This window comes from Mobula birostris, chromosome 10 (assembly GCF_030028105.1).
Source record: "Mobula birostris isolate sMobBir1 chromosome 10, sMobBir1.hap1, whole genome shotgun sequence".
In the NCBI taxonomy this organism is placed as follows: Eukaryota; Metazoa; Chordata; class Chondrichthyes; order Myliobatiformes; family Myliobatidae; genus Mobula; species Mobula birostris.
The window spans coordinates 123,204,728-123,224,424 of NC_092379.1; positions in this window are offsets into that span (position 1 = coordinate 123,204,728).

Consider the following 19,697-nt stretch of genomic DNA (forward strand, 5'->3'; position numbering starts at 1 on the left):
CAAAAGCAAACTGCTGGAGGATCACAGCAGGTCAGGCAGCAACTGCAAGAGGGAAAAAATTATAAATTAAATTCCCTTCATTCTCATGCAAAATGTCAACAATTCCTTTTCCTCCACTGATGCTACTGGGCTCAAAGAGATCTCCAGCAGTTGTTTTTTTTTTTTGCTATAGTAACTCATTTGGGCTCACCCTCTCAGAGATATTAAGACCATGAGATCAAAAGATATAAGAGCAGAATTAGGCCATTTGGTCCATCGAGTCTGCCCTGCTGTTTCATCATGGCTGATCCATATTCTCTCCCAGCTCCAATCTCCTGCCTTCTCCCCATATCCCTTCATGCCCTGACCAATCAAGAATCTATCAACCTCTGCTTTAAACAGATCCCAATATCTTGGTGTCCGCAGCCGCCTGTGGCAACAAACTGCACAGATTCACCACTCTCTGGTTAAAGAAATTCCTCCTCTTCTCCATTCTAAAAGTATGCCCCTCTATTCTGAGTCTGTGTCCTCTGATCTTAGACTACCCCTCCATAGGAAACATCCCCTCCACATCCACTCAATCAAGGCCTTTCAACATTCAATAAAACAATATGTTCTACCCATTCCTCCTACATTTTGTCAGCTGTAGAAAACTAACTTCTCCCAATATTCAGGTCATAACATATAAAAAACCTGTCAATGACAGAAACGACAAACAGACCCACTGCGCACGTGTGAAAGATTCTTCCATGAAGTTCAATTCCCTTAATGAAGTTTTATGATGTATAAACTGTTTTTCAGGACCACTGTGCTTCTAAAAAGGGTTACCAGAGCTCAGAGAAGCATGGTAGAGGACAGATATAACCAAGTTCTAAAAGTGACCTTGTGCTTTAAAAGTATATTTTAAAGGTGTAAGGCTGATGAATTTTTAAATTCACCTTGAACAGAAAAGGTAATGCTGGAATTTGAATTCAGTAACTCAAGCTGAACTTTCCATCTGTCAATTTCAAAGCATTTTGTGGTGTATGGCCTATTAGATATCCCCCAAGCTGTTCAATTGTGTTGGTGTGCTCGTGTTAAAGTTTCTGTAAGGCATTATGACTTTAACCACTGCCACTACATTTCCCCACCCATCCCATTCAATCTTTCCCATTCTCGCAAGTCAGGAAGTTATGACACAGTATCGTAGTTATTAATTTAATGCCATTACAGCACCACTGACTTGGGTTCAATTCCTCTGCTCTCTGTAAAGAGTTAGCATATTCTCCCCATTACCATGTAGATTCCCTCCTGGTGTTTCAGTTTCTTCCCACATTCCAAAGACATATGGATTGGTAAGTTAATTGGTCATTTGGGTGTAATTGGGCAGTGTGGTTTTGTCAGGCCAGAGGGCCCTGTTACTGTGCTGTATCTCTAAGTAAAATATGCTTTCTGTTCTGCCCAGTCATGGCACACCTCTTTACTACAGTTTAGCAACACCGTAGCTACTTTGATCACTTTGCACTACAACGGACTTTTTTTTAGTTCAAAGAGCAATCTTTCTTGTCAACATTGTGTATAATTTATGTTTAATTTATGCTTTTCTTGTGAATGCTGCTGCTATGTTGCTATGTGCCTGTGAGGCTACTGCAAGTATGTTTTTCATTGCATCCATGCATACACGTACTTTTGAATACAATAATAAACTTGATTTGACTTTGTAATATCTGGCAGTTGTAGTAATGACCATTGGCATAATTCAGCTCCAGATTTTAGAACTTTATTTTGAATTAGATTTGCCCATAACTTACAACAATGCCCTGGTTCCAAATTCTCTTGTTCCTCAGGGTGGAAATTTTGGTCACATTCCTCAATCTTCAAAAGTTATGAAGTGATAATTTGCTATCCAAAAATATTGACTCCTAACTTTAGAACTGTACGCTAACTGAAAGTGTAAAGTAAATCTTTGCCAAAACAAAATAAAATATTGTAATTCACTTCTCCTAAAACCAATTTTCTCCCAGGTGCTACTAAAAAGCAGATTTGACTTGTGGTGACATTTCTTAGATATTATTAAAGCACTAGATTCTCACCCAAGCGTAGGCAATAGCAATATTTTTGACTCTGGGCGAGAGTTTGCAAAGCCTTTTGACTTTAGTACAAATGAAAATCGTGGCTGGCACTTAAAAGGCATCTGTTTCAAAAACCCCATCTTGCCTAGAGATAACAGTGACTTGTGAATTTCCAGGTTTTCACCTGAATGCTTCTCCAGACTATAATTTGCCATGCCAAACATTGACCAATATCACACCTTGGACTACCGGGGAGGTAAAAGTACCAAATTAGAATATAAACTGGGCTAGGTTTACTATTTTTCATCAATGCTGGTTAAAAGTAGTAAAACTAACTTTAATTTTTTTTAAAAAGTTGCATGAACAAGTACGTTATGTGTCTTCAGAAATTCTCATCCTGAAGATTACACTTCTGTTTAGAGTGGCAGAATATGGAGTAACACACTCAAAATTAGGAGAGGAGGAGAGGAAAAGATGGTGGCGCAACGCAGCTCGCAGCGGCCACTCCGGTGGTGATGTCTGTTATCTGTCAAGTAGGGTGCCGTGCACAATCCTGATTTGATGGAGACAGATGTGAGACCACAGAGGAACATCTGGTGAAACTTCTGGAATGACTGCTTTTCTGCCGCTGCTACTGTGTGATCCTGAATCTCCAGAGGGGAAGGCCCCAAGTCCTCGGCTTTGCTTGTTGCTCGGTGGCCGGGGCAGGGTCGAAACGCACGGCAGAGGATGATGCTCAGTGCTCGGTGTCGGAGGGCTGGTCGGAGGCTCGAAGTTTTTGGACGGACTCAGAGTCGGCTGTGGTCGGGTGTACCGTCTGCATGAGATGATGGGGCTATCGGGAATTTGACACTTTTTTTTTACTGTGCCCATGGACTGCTCTTTATCAAATTATGGTATTACTTTGCACTATTGTAACTATATGTTATAAATATTAGATTAGATTATGAGGACACTCAGTCCTCGTTTATTGTCATTTAGAAATGCATGCATTAAGAAATGATACAATGTTCCTCCAGCATGATATCACACAAAAAAACAGTACAAACCAAAGACTAACACTGACAAGACCACATAATTATAACATATAGTTACAGCAGTGCAAAGCAATACCGTAATTTGATAAGAGCAGACCATGGGAACAGTTAAAAAAAAGTCTCAAAGTTCCGATCGACTCCTGATAGTCCCTGATAGCAGGTGGCATAAGGGAGAAACTCCCTCTGCTATAAACCTCCAGGCACCGACAACTGTCGATGCATTAGAAGCACCCGACCACAGCCGACCCTGAGTCCGTCTGAAAACTCAGAGCCTCCGTCCAGCCCTTCGACCCCAGGCACCAAGCAACACCTCTGCCGAGCGCCTTGACCCCGTCCTGGCCGCAAAGCAACAAGTAAAGCCGAGGATTCGGGGCCTTCCCCTCGGAGATTCCAGATCACACAGTAACAGCAGCAGCAAAAAAGGCATTTCAGAAGTTACTCCAGATGTTCCTCCGTTCTCTCATGTCTGCCTCCATCAAATCAGGATTGTGCATGGTACCCTACTTGACAGGTTACAGACATCATTCACCGGAGTGGCCACGCAAGCTGCGTCGGGCCGCCATCTTCTCCTCCTCCTAGTTTTTGTCAGTTTTAGTCTTGGTCTGTCCTGTGTTTCTGTGATATCATACCGGAGGAACATTGTATCATTTTTTAATGAATGCATTTCTAAATGACAATAAACAAGGACTGAGTGTCCTCATAACCTAATCTAATCTAATCTAAAATGCTGGAGGAACGCAGCAGGTCAGGCAGCATCAACAGAGATGGATAAAGAGTCAATGTTTCAGGCTGAGAATTTAATCAGCAAAATATAGAATCAAATTTGTACCTCACCAAGATGATAAAGATATTAGTTTGTGATATTAGCTGCAAGAGGAACGTTGGCTAGGGAACATGGGAGCTTCCTACTCTTTATCAAATCATGCCAGTGGGATCTTTGCATTCATCATTTTTTGCATTGTAGCATGCAAAGCACCAAAACATTCACTAGAACACTCTCTCCCAGTGTAGAGTGCCCTCCTGCTTCAAGACATCCACCATTATCCTTGTACCTAAAACGACCAAGGTAACATGTCTGAATGACTGGTGGCCTGTCGCACTTTCCTCAGTAATAAGCAAGTGCTTTGAGAGGCTGGTCAAGGACTATATCTGTAGTATGCTACCACCCACACTAGAACCCCTACAATCCGCCTACCCACACAACCAATCAACAGATGACGCAATAGCCACAGCTCTACACACCGTCCTTACACATCTGGAGAAGAAGGATGCTTATGTGAGAATGCTGTTCTTGGACTACAGCATTCAACACCACAATTCCCTCCAGGCTTGACAAGAAGCTCAGAGACCTAGACTTTGTGCAGCTAGATCCTGGACCTCCTGTCAGATCATTGGCAGATGGTAAGAGTGGGCTCCCTCACCTCTACCCCACTGAGACTCAACACAGGAGTCCTTCAGGGCTGCGTCCTAAGTCCCCTCCTTTACTCCCTGTATACCCATGACTGTATCACCACCCACAGCTCCAATCTGCTAATAAAATTTGCAGATGATACTACAGTTTGTACATTGATTGGCCTTATCTCAAATAATAACAAGGCAGTTTACAGAGAAGGAATCATCACCCTGCCACAGTGGTGTCAAGAAAACAACCTCTCCCTCAATGTTGCAAAAACAAAGGAGCTGGTTGTGGACTACAGGAGGAACGGAGACAGGCTAACCCTATTGAGATCAATAGATCTGGGGTTGAGAGGGTAAACAGCTTCAAGTTCCTCGGTATACACATCACTGAGGACCTCACATGGTCTGTATATACCGGCTGTGTGGTGAAAAAGGCACAACAGCATCTCTTTCACTTCAGACAGTTGAAGAAGTTTGGCATGAATCCCCAAATCCTAAGGATTTTCTACAGGGGAACAATTGAGAGTATCCTGACTGGCTGGTATGGGAACTGTACTTCCCTCAATTGTAGAACTCTGCAGAGAGTGATACAGGCAGCCCAGTACATCTGTGGACATGAACTTCCCACTATTCGGGACACTTACAGTGATAGGTGTGAAAAAAGGGCCCGAAGGATCATTGGGGACCCGAGTTACCCCAACCACAAACTGTTCCAGCTGCTACCATCCGGGAAATGGTTCTGCAGCATTAAAGCCAGGACTTACAGGCTTTGGGATAGCTTCATCCACCAGGCCATCAGACTGATTAATTCATGCTAATGCAACTGTATTTCTATGTTATATTGACTGTCCTGTTGTACATACTGTTTATGACAAATTACTATAAATTGCACATTGCACATTCAGACAGAGACGTAACATGAAGATTTTTACTCCTCATGTCTGTGAAGGATGTAAGAAATAAAGTAAATTCAATTCAATTCAACATTGAACTCTGACTGATCACTGTCTAAACCTCTCTACTGTGCTTTAAAACCTATTAATGCCACTTACAGTGGAGATATTTTATCACATGAACTGCACGCAATAGTTTTTAATCTCTAGAATTCTGTTTGTTTTTTTGATAAATTTTCAGTCTTCAAAGACAGCTATCAATATCTATAATAACATTCTCTTCTCGTTCAAGAGTTAATGTGCTAATTACTACATAATCCATTGTCGACTAAACTAGATATAATATGGCAAGGCCATATCATAATAATTCCATACAAAAATTTACTTCAAACCCCAGACTGACCAGGTAGATTATAACATTCATTGTTTTCACCTCACTTTGTGTCCCATTACCATATTCTGTATGTGACATCTGACTAACACTTAAGCAAACTTTTACTTGATTTTATTCACCACAGATGTCCTTCAGCAGAGGAAAGCAATTGTGATTTGTTCTCTTACATGACACAGCTAGACTTTTGAAATAGGGTAAGACATTTTGTGTTGCATAATATAAAACGGTGACTTTACCACGCAGAACCTCCGCAATCTGCTGAGAGCCAGGTCAGAGGCATTCAAGTCTGGCGACCGAGAAAATTGCAAGAGGTCCAGGTATTATCATTGAATCAATGAAGGATACTCGACAGCTGTGGCAGGACTTGAATGCTATCACCTCTTATAAAGTAAAATCACATCGGCAACAACAGGGTTTCGCTTCTAGATGAGCTCAATGCCTTCTCTGCTCTCTTTGTCCATCAAGTCATGAAGGAACCATCATGAACTCCCATAATCCCTGATGATCCTGTGAATTCAGTCCCTGAGGCGATGTATGAGCAGTCTTCAGGTGGGTGAACCCACTAAAAACTGGCTGGAGTATTAACTGAGATCTTTAACATCTCGCTTCAGCAGTCTGAGGTACCCAACTGCTTCAGGCAGGATTCAATTATACTGGTACCTCAGAAGAACATGTAACCTGCCTCAATGACCATCATTCAGTAACACTTACACCTATAGTGATTAAGTGTTTTGGGAGGTTGGGTATGGAACATATCAATTCCTGTTTGAACAAGTAACTTGTCCAAGTGACTTGGATCCACTCCAGTTTGCATATCTGCAGAACAGATCTACAGCAGATACCATCACATTGGCTCCAGAACATCTGGACAGCAAAGATGCATGCATCAGATGGTCTTTATTGACTGCAGCTCAGCACTCAATACTATCATCCCTCAAGATCTTCAGATTTTCAATAAGTTTCAAGACCTTAATCTCAATACCTCCTTGAGCAATTAGATCCTCATTTTCCCCACTGGCAGACCCTGGTCAGTACAGATTGGCAACAACATCTCCTCCACGATCTGCATCAGCACAGGTGCACCACAAGACTGTGTGCTTAACCCCCTGCTCTACTCAATTTACACTTATAACTGTATGGTTGAGCATAACTCCAATGCCATATTCAAGTTTGTTGATGACACCGCTGTCGTAGGCCAAATCAAAGGTGGTGATGAATCAGCATACAGGAGGGAGATTGAAAATCTGGCTGACTGGGTAATAATAACAACCTCTCACTCAACGTCAGGTAAGACCAAGGAGCTGATTTTTGGCTTCAGGAGAAGGAAACCAGAGGCCCATGAGCCAGTCCTCATTGGAGGATCAGAGGTGGAAAAGATCAGCAACTTTAAATTCCTCAGTGTTATCATTTCTGAGAATCTGTCCTGGTCCCAGCATGACATGCAATTACGAAGAATGCATAACAGCACCTCCACTTCCTTTGGAGTTTGTGAAGATTTGACAGGACATCTAAAACTTTGACAATCCTCTGTTGATGTGTTGTGGAGAGTATATTGACTGCCTGCATCACAGCCTGGTCTGGAAATACCAATGTCTTTGAATGGAAAATCCTACAAATTGTAGTGGATATGGCCCAGGTAAGGTCCTCCCAACCACTGAGCACAGGAAAGCATCATCCATTATCAGGGACCCCCACCACCCAGGCCATCAGGAAGAAGATACAGGAGCCCCGTGACTCAACTCAAACAAGTTCAGGAACAGTTATTACCCTCCACCATCCACCATTGGATCAAAGAGGATAACTTCACTCAGCTTCACTCGCCCCATCACTGAAATGTTCCCACAACCTATGGGCTCCCTGTCAAGGGCTCTTCACCTCATGTTCTCATTATTTATTTCTTATTGTTAATATTTCTTCTCTCTTTATGTATTTGCACAGTTTGTTGTCTTTTGCACACTGGTTGGCTGCCCAGTTGGTGTGGTCTTTCATTGATTCCTTTATGATTATAGGATTTATTGCGTATGCTTGCAAGAAAATGAATTTCACAGTTGTATGTGGTGACATGTATATATTTTGATAATAAATTTACTATGAACTTATGAACTTTGAACTTGGACACTCCTGTGCATATGAATAAAACATCCACTTCCAAGTGTTCAGAGGGAGATTAATACGGTAACGTATGCTTATGAAATTAGATGGTTGAATGAGTTCAAGAGTAAAGTCCTGATTGGAGCACCTCCAATGCAATTGAATTCGTATGATAAACATAAAGAAACCTTTGCATTCAAAGCAGTAAGATTGCTGGATGCGTTGTCCATATGGTATGATTCTAAATGCTGCTAGTTAATGCTTGACTACAGACATCACATCACATACATCAGTAGAAAATGGAATACTTTCCACTTCATGCCTAGTTTCCTTGATATTTAAAAGACTTAATATGTATTAATCAAATTCACATTCTCTGTCTGGAAATAGTTTTTATTTTGATCTTGGCTTTCAATGTTTTCATACATATTTTAATCTAATTAATCACAATTTATTTTTACAATAGTTACCCATCTGTTTTGTTTGAAACCTACAACAGCGAGTACTTCTGAGGCTGGTACTGAAAAACATACCAAACACCTGGTAAAAATAGCCTTGCTTTTCCTAACTCACATTTCATATTTCTTTTCATTTAGCAGGCAAAACAACCTGCACTTGCCAGACAATATTAATACTGATTACACTTTACACTGGAATGTTTCTGACCAATCCTGTTATTATTGTAAGGTGTCTTTTTTTCAAAGAGTTCAAAGTTCAAAGTAAACTTATTATCAAAGTACAAATATATGACAATATACTTCCCTGAGATTTGTTATCACACGGGTGTTTACAGTAAATGTAAAGAAACACGATAGAATCAATTATAAATAATGAACAACAAAGGCCACAACAGCCAAAGTGCAAAAGCAAATGCAAGTCTAAATGCAAAAAGAAGGGGGAAAACAAAAATAATAATAATAAATAAACAATAAATATTGAGAAAATAAGTTGTAGATACTTTACTTTGAAAGCATCAAATCATGACTATATTGAAGTTTTTTCTTCATATTAGCTGCATTTTTTTCCATTTTCCTTGTCTGACTGTGGGGAATTTTATTGCTTGGACTCATTTTCAAATGCCAGAATTAAACACTTTCATATCTGGCATCCCAAAACAGAACTCTTCATACTTGATTCCACCAAGCCACCTCAGATGTTCATTTGCTCTTCACTGCACAACAAAAAAATGCTGGGCAGCAATCAGCAGGTTAATCGGCATCTGTGGGCAGAGAACTCGCTTTAACATTTCAGATCAAAGACCATTCTTCAAATTTTCAGCATTTTTGATTTTTTTTCTACTGCACTGTAATGCTCCTTCTCGATACAGACTTTTTGTGGCATTTCTGAGTAGTACTGTTAGTCCAGTACTAATTGCTGATAAATGAGTAGGTAACCTCCTACTTTCTCCCATTGTCATAGCAGATCATCTGATTTCATGAATTTCACTGTAAACTACATCTTTATTATGTTTGCCCTGGAAATAATATAACCTGTTTTAGTATTCAGACCTATTACAAAATAAGATGTCCATGAAAATATATACCACACCCATTACATATTAAAATAAATAAGTTAGCCTTTAGTGAATCTTCCACAACTCCCACCTCAGATTTTTGAATTTTCTCCCCATTTAGAAAATAGTTTATGCTTTTATTCTTTCTATCAAAGTGCTTGACCATATACTCCCTGACACTGTATTCCATCTGCCATGTCTTTGCCATTCTCCTAATCTATCTAAGTCCTTCCGTAAACTTGGCCACACAGCCATTAATTCTGTCATCCAAATCATTAACATACAAAGTAAAAAGAAGTGGTCCCAACACAGACTTCAGTGGAACATCACTCATCACCGGCAGCAAATCAGAAAAAAGGCTCCGTTCCCACTCTTTGCCTCCTGCCAATCAGCCAATGCTCTATCCATGTTAGTATTTTTCTGTGGGCTCTTATGTTGCTAAGCAACCTCATGTGCGGCCCCTTGTCAAAGGCCTTCTGAAAGTTAAATTTTCACAACATCCATTTGTCTACCTGCCTGTCCTTTCTATACAAGGTGTATCCTTGAATGTGAAACTCCCACTATAGGTTTCTTTCTGCCACAACTCAGTGATGCCCACAACGTCATACCTGCCAATCTTTAAATGCACTGCAAGATCATCTACTTTATTCCTTATACTGTGTGCATTCAAATATAAAACCTTCAGTGCTGTACTTGTCACCCTTTTTTACTTGTCCCCATTACATTGCAACTCATCCCACTGACTGTAACTTTGCCCTATCATCTGCCTGTCCTTCCTGACAGTCTCACTACAAACTGCCTCTGCTTGTATACTGTCCCATCCTCAGCCCTATCACTTCCCATCCCCCTGCCAAACTAGTTGAAGCATGCCCCAATTGCTCGAGCAAACTTGCCTGAAGGATATTGGTCCCCCACAGATTCGGCTGTGACCGACCCCTTTATACAGGTCCTACCTTCCCCAGAACAGCTCCCAATGATCCAGAAATCTGAAACTTTGCCCCCTGCACCATTTCCTCATCCAAACATTCATCTGCCAAATTATCTTATTCTTACCCTCACTAGTGCATGACACAAGAATAATCCAGAGATTGCTACCGTGGAAATCCTGCTTTTCAGCTTTCTAGCTAGCTCCCTAAATTCTCTCCTCAGGACCTCTTCCCTTTTCCTACCCATGTCATTGGTGCCAATATGTACCAGCAGAAGGAGAAGTGCTGTTCCTGATCAAATTTCTACAGCTATACTATTGGAAGTATCGTGACTAGTTGCAATATGGTCTGGTACAGAAATTCAAATGTACAGGAATGTAAGAAACTTACAGAGGGTGGTGAACACTACCCAATACATCATAGGCATATCCCTCTGCGCCATCAAAAATATCCACATGAGGTGTTCTTCAAGAAGGCAACATCTACCATCAAAGATTCCCACCATCTGAGTCATGCCATCTTCTCACAGTTACTGTTGACAAGAGGTACAGAAGCCTGAAGTCCCACAGCACCAAGTTCAAGAATAGCTACTTCCCTTCAATCCTTGGACCAACCTGCATAACCATTATCCCAGCCACACTCTAATGGCTTTGCACTACTTTGGAGCTACAAGTGAGACTGCAGACACTGGATATCCAGTGTCTGATTCACTGAGCCCATCAGACATCTTGTGTGTTGTACCACAGTAGACTTTGTTTTTTGGGTCTTTATTGTGTCTTTTCCTTGTATAATATTGTATAACTTACGTTCAATTTATGTTTTTTTCTTGTGACTATTGTGTTTCTATATGCCTGTGATGTTGCTGCAAATAAGTTTTTCATTGCGCCTGTGCATACATGTACATCTGCATATGACAGTAAACTCCACTTTCACTTTGACTTTTAAAGTTTTCCCACACCCCGACCCTATTTCCTTTGCTTCATTTATTGCATTTCAAACTTCAACTCTGAGCCCTGCTCCTCTCCCTCCTGGCGATCACTCAGGTTCCCAATACCCTGCCCAGCTAGGACACCTCAGGAAACAGACTCAGATATTCTTTATATGTTCTGTTTGCTGCTGCTCCTTGAATGTTGTGGACTTAGGGAAGGACAGAAAACACATCTGTGTGACAATATGTGAGGAGAGACTTGCAGAACTGTCGCTGAGTGGCAGAGAGATCCGAAACCATCTGAGATCTTCAGTGAGTCTAGCTGCTCCAGGATCCATGCTTAAAGGGAATTATAAAAGCATGAACAGATACTTCTTTTCAACTCCATTAAAGGTGTGCGCCACAGTAGCATAGTGGTTAATGTGACGCTATGACAGCTCGAAGTGCTTTGGAGTTGGGTGTTCGATTCCGGCACGGTTCTGTAAGCAGCCTCTGTATGAACTCCCTGTGGAAGCTGTGGGTTTTCTCTGGGTCCTCCTGTTTCCTCCCACAGTCCGTACTCGGTTGGTAAATTGGTCAGTGTAAATTGTCCCGTTATTCAGTGAGGGTTATTCGGGTTTGTTGGGAGTTTTGGAGGCAGCGTGGCTCAAAGGGGTGGAAAGGACTACTCCACGCTGTATCGCTCAATAAAATAAAATTGTTGAAAAAGAACTCAAACAATGTGGTTTAATGCAATGGACCTAATGCTCGAGGAGCTAGAATACTTGTAACCAACTGAGAGATAACACATGAAAATTTAAGGCAATTTTTTCAAGGTATGAACCTGAGCTGCAGAAAAGGAACAGGCCCACAGAGCTGGTAATAATAGCATGCGTCTTCCTCAACAAGGCCAAGTCACTTGGATATTACAAGAAGTTCAGAAAGGAAAGCAATGAACTCAAGTTGTGTCATCAGTTGAAACTGGAAGGTTCACGAAAGTAGATGGGCAGGATTCTGGAACTGAAGGTTGCAGAAGAATGTCTCCAGAAATGTGGGGTGACTGAAGAGGTGAGCAATGCTTCGGAGTTGGGTGTTAAAATGAAGTCCCACAGTTTGGAGAGGCAGTGAAGGAGAAGCTGTTCAGGAGATTTCAAGCTGCACAACGAACTGGAGAGCAGTAGGTGGAAGTGCCTAGCAAAGGCAGCTCAGGAAGTGGTTGCAGAACTCAACTTGATGAGAGTTTTCCATATAAAGTGACATTTGATGATATCAAGATGAACAACACTAATCAAATCTGCAGACATTACAATGGCTTGCCTGAGCTTGATTGTAATCTTCGCTTTACTCTCTCATAACTGACAATTGCACTATAGCTAAAAAATCTTTGCCAGTCATGAATACATAGTGTCTCAACTTTCACAGCTCTCTGTGAGATGAATTCCAAAGACTCATAGCACTCTGAGAAGTAATTCCTCCCCATCCTCGGCACCTGTTCTGAGGTTATACCCCTAGTTCTAGATCTCTCCCTGAGGAGAAACACCTGTCAGCATCCGCCATGTCAACCTCAGAACCTGAGATGTTTCAAAAAAATCACCTCTCATTCCTGTAAATTACTATTTTTATAGGACAATGTTCATCCCACAAATCAATCCAGTGAATCTTTTCTGAAATGCCCCCAAAGCAAATGTATCTGTCCTTAAATAGGAGACCAAAGCTAGATATAGTATTCCATCTGATCTCTCACTAAAGCCCTGTACAGATGTTGTTGTCTTTCCTTCTTTATTCACTCAGTAAACTAACCTTTAGCCTTTGTAATCACCTTGTTTCTACAGTGACCTTGCCTACAGCGCAGCTGGTCCTTTCATCGAATGCCCGACACAGATCTATGCAGCACCATACTGTCAACCTGAAAACGGTCCTTTCTCCTCGTTCTCCATCTTCTGTTATTTAACCTGTGCTGGACTTTAGAGACTGACTTGGCCATCAGTGTTTTTCCACACACTCTAACGTATTTGCAGATGGATTATAAATTTGGCTGCAAATGCTGGTGAGCTTTAACAGCAGGAACAAGCTAAAAGATTCCAGGAGTTTCAGAACAAGGGTGTGTACTTCATTATGGACCAACAGCAACAATTGACCATGTGGTGCTGACATCACAATGATGTCATTACATTACAAGTGGATGACTTTTTTACATAACTCTGTATAAGTGCACCACATTGCTTTTGTTCTTTGAAGAAAATCTGGCTAGGATAGAAATATAGATTTTTCTCCTACCCACCTTAAAACCCTCTAGGCTGTGCTTACTTGCTTTGAAGCTGATGCCATATTAACAGGCCTGCCAGGGTGAAACCCATAGCAGAGTGTGGTGTGGTTCAATGTGTAAACAAGAACTTAGCCAACCAATGATTCATTGGCACACGAGATGAAAGCTCCAGCACCTGCGTCTTCAGGGCTGTCTTTAATACACATAATATACACCCAGTTTCACCACCGGAAACAGGGTGGCAGAGAAAAATTAACGAATGCTTGATATTATTGCACGTTATGAAGGTTTCGAACAAATAGAATTTGAACAATGGAGAAATAGTGGAAATTTTTTAAAAAACAGTGGTTTCTGGATGCTGGAGTGGCACAGTAGCATAGCAATTAGTTGAATCACTTTACAGCACCAGCGTTCTTTAATCACGGTTCAGTTTCCACTGCAGTCCATAAGAAATCTATACATTATACATTTATACATTTATAATTTATACATTTATAAATCTATACATTATCCCAGTGACCACGTGGGTTTCCTCCAGGAGCTCAGGTTTACTCCCACATTCCAAGGACATATGGTTGGGGTTAGGGTTAGGGTTGGTGAGTTGTGGGCATGCTGTGTTGGCACCAGAAGCATGGCAACACTTTCAGGGTGCCTCTACCAACATTCCCGCTGATTTGATTGGGCACAAACAATGCATTTCACCGAGTGTAATGGTGTTTCAATGTACATGTGACAAATAAGACTAACCTTTCCTTACCTTTAAAACCAAAATAAAAATTGACAATGCTTCAATGTAGGCAAGAGTGCTGCTGAAATGGAGAGTATGGCAATGTTAGAGATTAATTTATTATGTAAGTGGGCATAAAGGAAGATAAAGATGCAATGTGGGGAAATGCTGGAAAGAATCAGTAGGTCAGACAGCATCTGTAGAGAAATGGTCAACATTTCAGGGTATTTCCAATGATTTTTTTTTATTCATCAGAAGTGCGAAGTTCTTATTCCTTCCCTCAGGGGTTGTAAACCTTTGCAACTTCTCTTCCTCAGGGGGTAGTAGGAAGCAGAGTTGTTGAGTATTATTAAGACAGAGGTAGATGGATCTTGATAAGAAAGGGGCAAAAGGTTACCATGGGTAGACAGAATGAGAACTTGATATGAGTGATATCAATACTTTTGAGGGAGAAGATAGATAGATAGATACATTATTGATCCCAAAGGAAATTACAGTGTCATATTTTATTATCAAAGTATGTACATGATACCATATACTAACTTGAGATTCATTTTGTTGCAGGCATTCACAGTAGAACAAATTCAATAGAATCACACACAAGGACCGACAAACAACCAATGTGCAAAAGAAGAAAACTATGCAGATAAAGAATAATAATAATATAATACTGAGAAGGTGAATTGTAGAGTTTCTGAAAGTGAGTGTGTAGGGTGTGGAATCAGTTCACAGTCGAAGTGAGTGAGGTTATCCACGTTGGTTCAGGAGCCCGATGATTGTAGGGTATCAGACCACAGGACACTGACACTGGGGAGGTAGTAAAGGGGGACAAAGAAAGGGAGAATGAACTAAATAAGTATTTTCAAAGGTAAAATTAAAATTATTATTGAAGTACATATATGTCACCATATACAACCCTGAGATTCATTTTATGTGGGCATACTCAATAAATCTATAGAATAATAACCATAACTGAATCAGTGAAAGAACCCCATCTTCAGTGTTCAACCAAAGTGCAGAAGACAACAAACTGTGCAAATACGAAAAGAAAGAAATAATAATAATAAATAAATAGGCAATAAATATCGAGAACATGAGATGAAAGTGAGTCTATTGGTTGTGAGAACATTCATTTCAATGATTGAGCAAGTGAAGTTGAGTGAAGTTATCCCCTTTGGTTCAAGAAGTTAATGATTTGAGGTTAGTAACTGTTCCTGAACCTGCTGGTGTGAGTTCCGGGGCTCCTGTACTTTCTTCCTGATGGCAGCAGCAAGAAGAGAGCATGGCCTGGGTGATGAGGATCTCTGATGATGGATGCTGCTTTTCTGAAGCAGTGTTTCATGTAGGTGTACTTAATGGAGGGCTTTACCCATGATGGGCTGGGCTATATCCACTACTTTTTGTGGGATATTCCATTCAAGAGCATTGGTGCTTCCATACCAGGCTGTAATGCAGCCAGTTAATATACTCTCCACTGTACATTTTTTTAAAAGTTTGTCAAAGTTTTAGCTGTCATGCTGGATCTTCAGAAACTCCTAAAGAAGTAGAGGTACTACTGTGCTTCCTTCCTGATTGCTCTGCCGTGCTGGGCCCAGGACAGATCCTGCAAAAAAATAACACTGATGAATTTCGAGTTGCTGACCCTCTCCACCTCTGTTCCTTTGATGAGAGCTGACTCAGGGGCCTCTGGTTTCCTTCTCCTGAACCCAATAATCAGCTTCTTGGTCTTGCTGACATTGAGTAAAAGCTTGTTGTTATGGCACCACTCGGCAGGTTTTCAAGCTCACTCCTATGTGCTGAATCATCACCACCTTTGATTCAGCCTATGACAGAAAATGTCTTCAGTCAACCTGAATATGGCATTAGAGCAATACATGCAATGTGTTGGTGGAGCTCAGCAGCTCAGGCAACATCTATGGACGGGAGTAAACAGTTGACGTTTCGGGCCAAGACCCTTCAAATGTCATTGGAGTTGTGCTTAGCCACACAGTCATAACTGTAAGCGAGTAGAGCAGGGGGCTAAGCACACAGTCTTGTGGTGCACCTGTGCTGATGGAGATTGTGGCGGAGATGTTGTTGCCAATCCGAACTGACAGGGGTCTGCAAGTGAGAAAATCAAGGAACCAATTTCACAAGGAGGTAATGAGGTCAAGGTCTTGGAGCTTATTAATTTGTTTTGAGGGGTTGATGGTTTTGAATGCTGAGCTGTAGTCGATAAAGAAGATGCTGATGTACGCACCTTCACTGTCCAGATGTTCCAGGATTGAATGAAGAGCCAAAGAGATGACATCTGCTGTAGACTTGTTGCTTCAGAAGACAAATTGGAGCAGATCTCAGTCACTTGTCAAGTAGGAGTTTATATCTTTCATCACCAACCTCTCAGAACACCTTATCACTGTGAGTGTAAGCGCGACTGGGTGTTAGTCATTAAAGCAGGTCACCTCACTCTTCTTCAGCACCAGTATAATTCTAGCCTGCTTGAAGCAGCTGGGTACCTCAGAATGCCGAAGCGAGAGGTTAAAGTTCCCAGCTAGTTATAGTATTTTAGTATACTTTAATTACAGTACACCAGTCTTTAGTACTTGGCCAGGTACCCCATCTGGGCCGGATGCTTTTCGTGAGTTCTTTCTCCTGAAGGCTGCTCACACATTGGCATCAAAAACTAAGATCATAGAATCATCAGGGGATGTTGGAGCTCGTGATGTTTCCTCCATCTTTTAATGGTCAAAGCACGCATAGAAGGCATTGAGCTTATCTGGAAGCAAAACCCTGTTGTGTGATTTTACTTTATAGGAGATGATAGCATTCAAGCCCTGCCTTAACTGTCAAGCATCCTTCATTGATTCAAGTTTGATCCGGAATTACCACTTCACCCCTGAGATGGTTTTCCAAAGATCATACCTGGACCTCTTGTAACTTTCTTGGTCGCCAGATTTAAATGCCTCTGATCTGGTTCTCAGCAGATTGTGGAGGTCCTGTGTGGTAAAGTCACTGTTTCATACTTTGCAACACAAAATGCCTTAGCCTATTCCAAAAGTCTGGCTGTGTCATGTAAGAGAAAAATTTACAATTGCTTTCCTCTGCTGAAGCACATCTGTGGAGAATAAAATTAGGTAAAAGATTGCTTAAGTATTAATCAGATGTTACGTACAGAAAACGTTGATGTGACACAAAATGAGATGAAAACAATGAATGTCATAATCTTTCTCATCAGTCTGGGCTTTGAAGTAATTTTTATATGAAATTATTATGATATGGCCTTGTCATATTATATCTAGAGTAGCAGAACAAAGGATTATGTAGTAATTAGCATATTAACTCTTGAAAGAGAAAAGAATGTTATTATAGAAATTGATAGCTGTCTTTGAAGACTGAAAATTTATCAAAAAAATGAACAAAACTGCATAGATTAAAAACATTTTGGGGTGTTAAAAAACTACAAGCCATAAATTTAGGGCCAAGTATTGCTAATAATGTTTACAACTTCAGATATAATATATTAGTTCTTCCGATAATTAACTGAATTCATTTCCTTACACTGAATGTAATATCTTCCTCTTCCTTTTCAACTTTTTATGTGTTTTGCACATTTTTATGAGAGTTTCAGATGCAAATGTTATTATTTTTCTTACTCACCAAGCATAACAGGACTGATGCCCATACCCAATTCATAATTCAAGGCCTGATGAACCAATAAAGATCACAGCATAGACTGCTTGCATTGATCAAATTCTTTCTATTCAACTGTCCGCATCCATTTTGCATTCTTTTTTAGAAGTTGGCGCAGTTCTATCAACAGCATAACCAGATCTAGCAGGAGCCTGGAATAATATTGAATAATTCCGAGAAAGTCTTGAGCACTGTGTCATTTTGAGAGGTCTTGGCCTTGATTAAGGTATAAACTTTAATGTTAACTGGCTGCAGCCCATTATCATTTTCATTTTGACCAAGATACACAACCTTTTGGTGCATAAGTGCAAACTTACATCACTTGCTTCAGAGCTTTCTCCAACTTACATAGATCATCTTTGAAATTGACCTTAGAAGTCTGAAGATCATCTTGGTTACAGAGGCAGTCATCAAGGTCCTGTTACTGTTGAAATGTTGTCAGGTTCTGAGTTGCTTTACATTCACTGCAGGGAAAAGAGCTTTCCTACCTTAGGTATGAAAACAGCCATTCAGTCTTCTCTTCCTTCTGATATGGCAAGTCCTTCTCTCCCTTGACTTTGTGAAGAATAAGTCACTGCCTGTGGTTTAAAGTAGACCAGTCGGACTCCAAGTTTGATCTAAATGTGCACCTTGCTTAATCATTGTGGATATCATCACAAGTCACCTTCAAATATAGCTTTTAATATCCACCTGGGCACTGAATATATTTTACAGATCAAGTTTTACACTTAACATTTAAATCTTACCACACAGTGTTGCCTCGCAGCATGGAGGGAAAATTATTTGGTAACCTAAAATGGTGGCTGTTTTACAATACATTGTATTTGCTCTGAACATCACCCAAGTAAGTCCTGAGCCTCATAATGCTTCTTGGTAAGGGTAACTTCTTCCATTGACATCCATACCAATAGAAGCACAAACTGCCGTAGTGTTAATCTACACTAACTGTAACTATGCCCTTTCTGCATGGGTTCCAATGTTCTGCAAGTTCCCTCTCTCCAGTTTCTTTCTGAAGCACTTACTTCCTGCTCCAGAGTAGCATTGGAAACTACACTCCTACCTGCTGCCTAACAGTTACACTTGTACAGTATGTCGCTGCTACATGCCCTTCCAGTGTACAAGTACTTGATATCATTCAATACAAGCATTCAAGCATGCAAGCATACCCCTAACACAGAATCATACTACTGTGGTCACATGGTGCTGGCCTTGCTTCTATACTAATGTTTCATGAGTTTTCTTTAGACTGTAGACTATAGTTACATTTATGGCTTGAGTGGTGGAATTCTCTGGTCATTTTGGCTGCCTTCTCCATTGAAGCTGCAGACCTGCAAGTCAGATCACATGTGAGGCTCTAATAACTTGGACAGGAACCTATCATCATTTAACCACACACAAATCTGCCCCTCAACATACGTTCTGAAACCGCTCCAAAATTACAATGCCTTAATATGTCTTTCAACAAGATAACATAATCACACACTATTCCCCCCATTTTCTAGTCACGAATACCAAGCTGCAACTCTCCGCTATATCAAATATTCAAAACTTAAGGCACTATTCCAGCTTCTGTACAGTGGATATATGTTTAGCTTTTTGGTAAGACATTAAGTGTGCATAATGAGATTTGAAGCTGATTTCTGTGACTAAAATCTTGTTTCTTCACTCATGCATTGCACTAATCCAAGTCATTAAAACGTCTTTCTTCTTCCCAAACTGTGGTTTCCCCTCTACCATAGTAAACAGAGTCCTTGGACACACCCCATTTGTGTCCCCACCTCTGCTCTCACCTACTCTCCTTCTGAACAGAGCAAGAACAGAGTTTATATGATCTTCAACTTATATC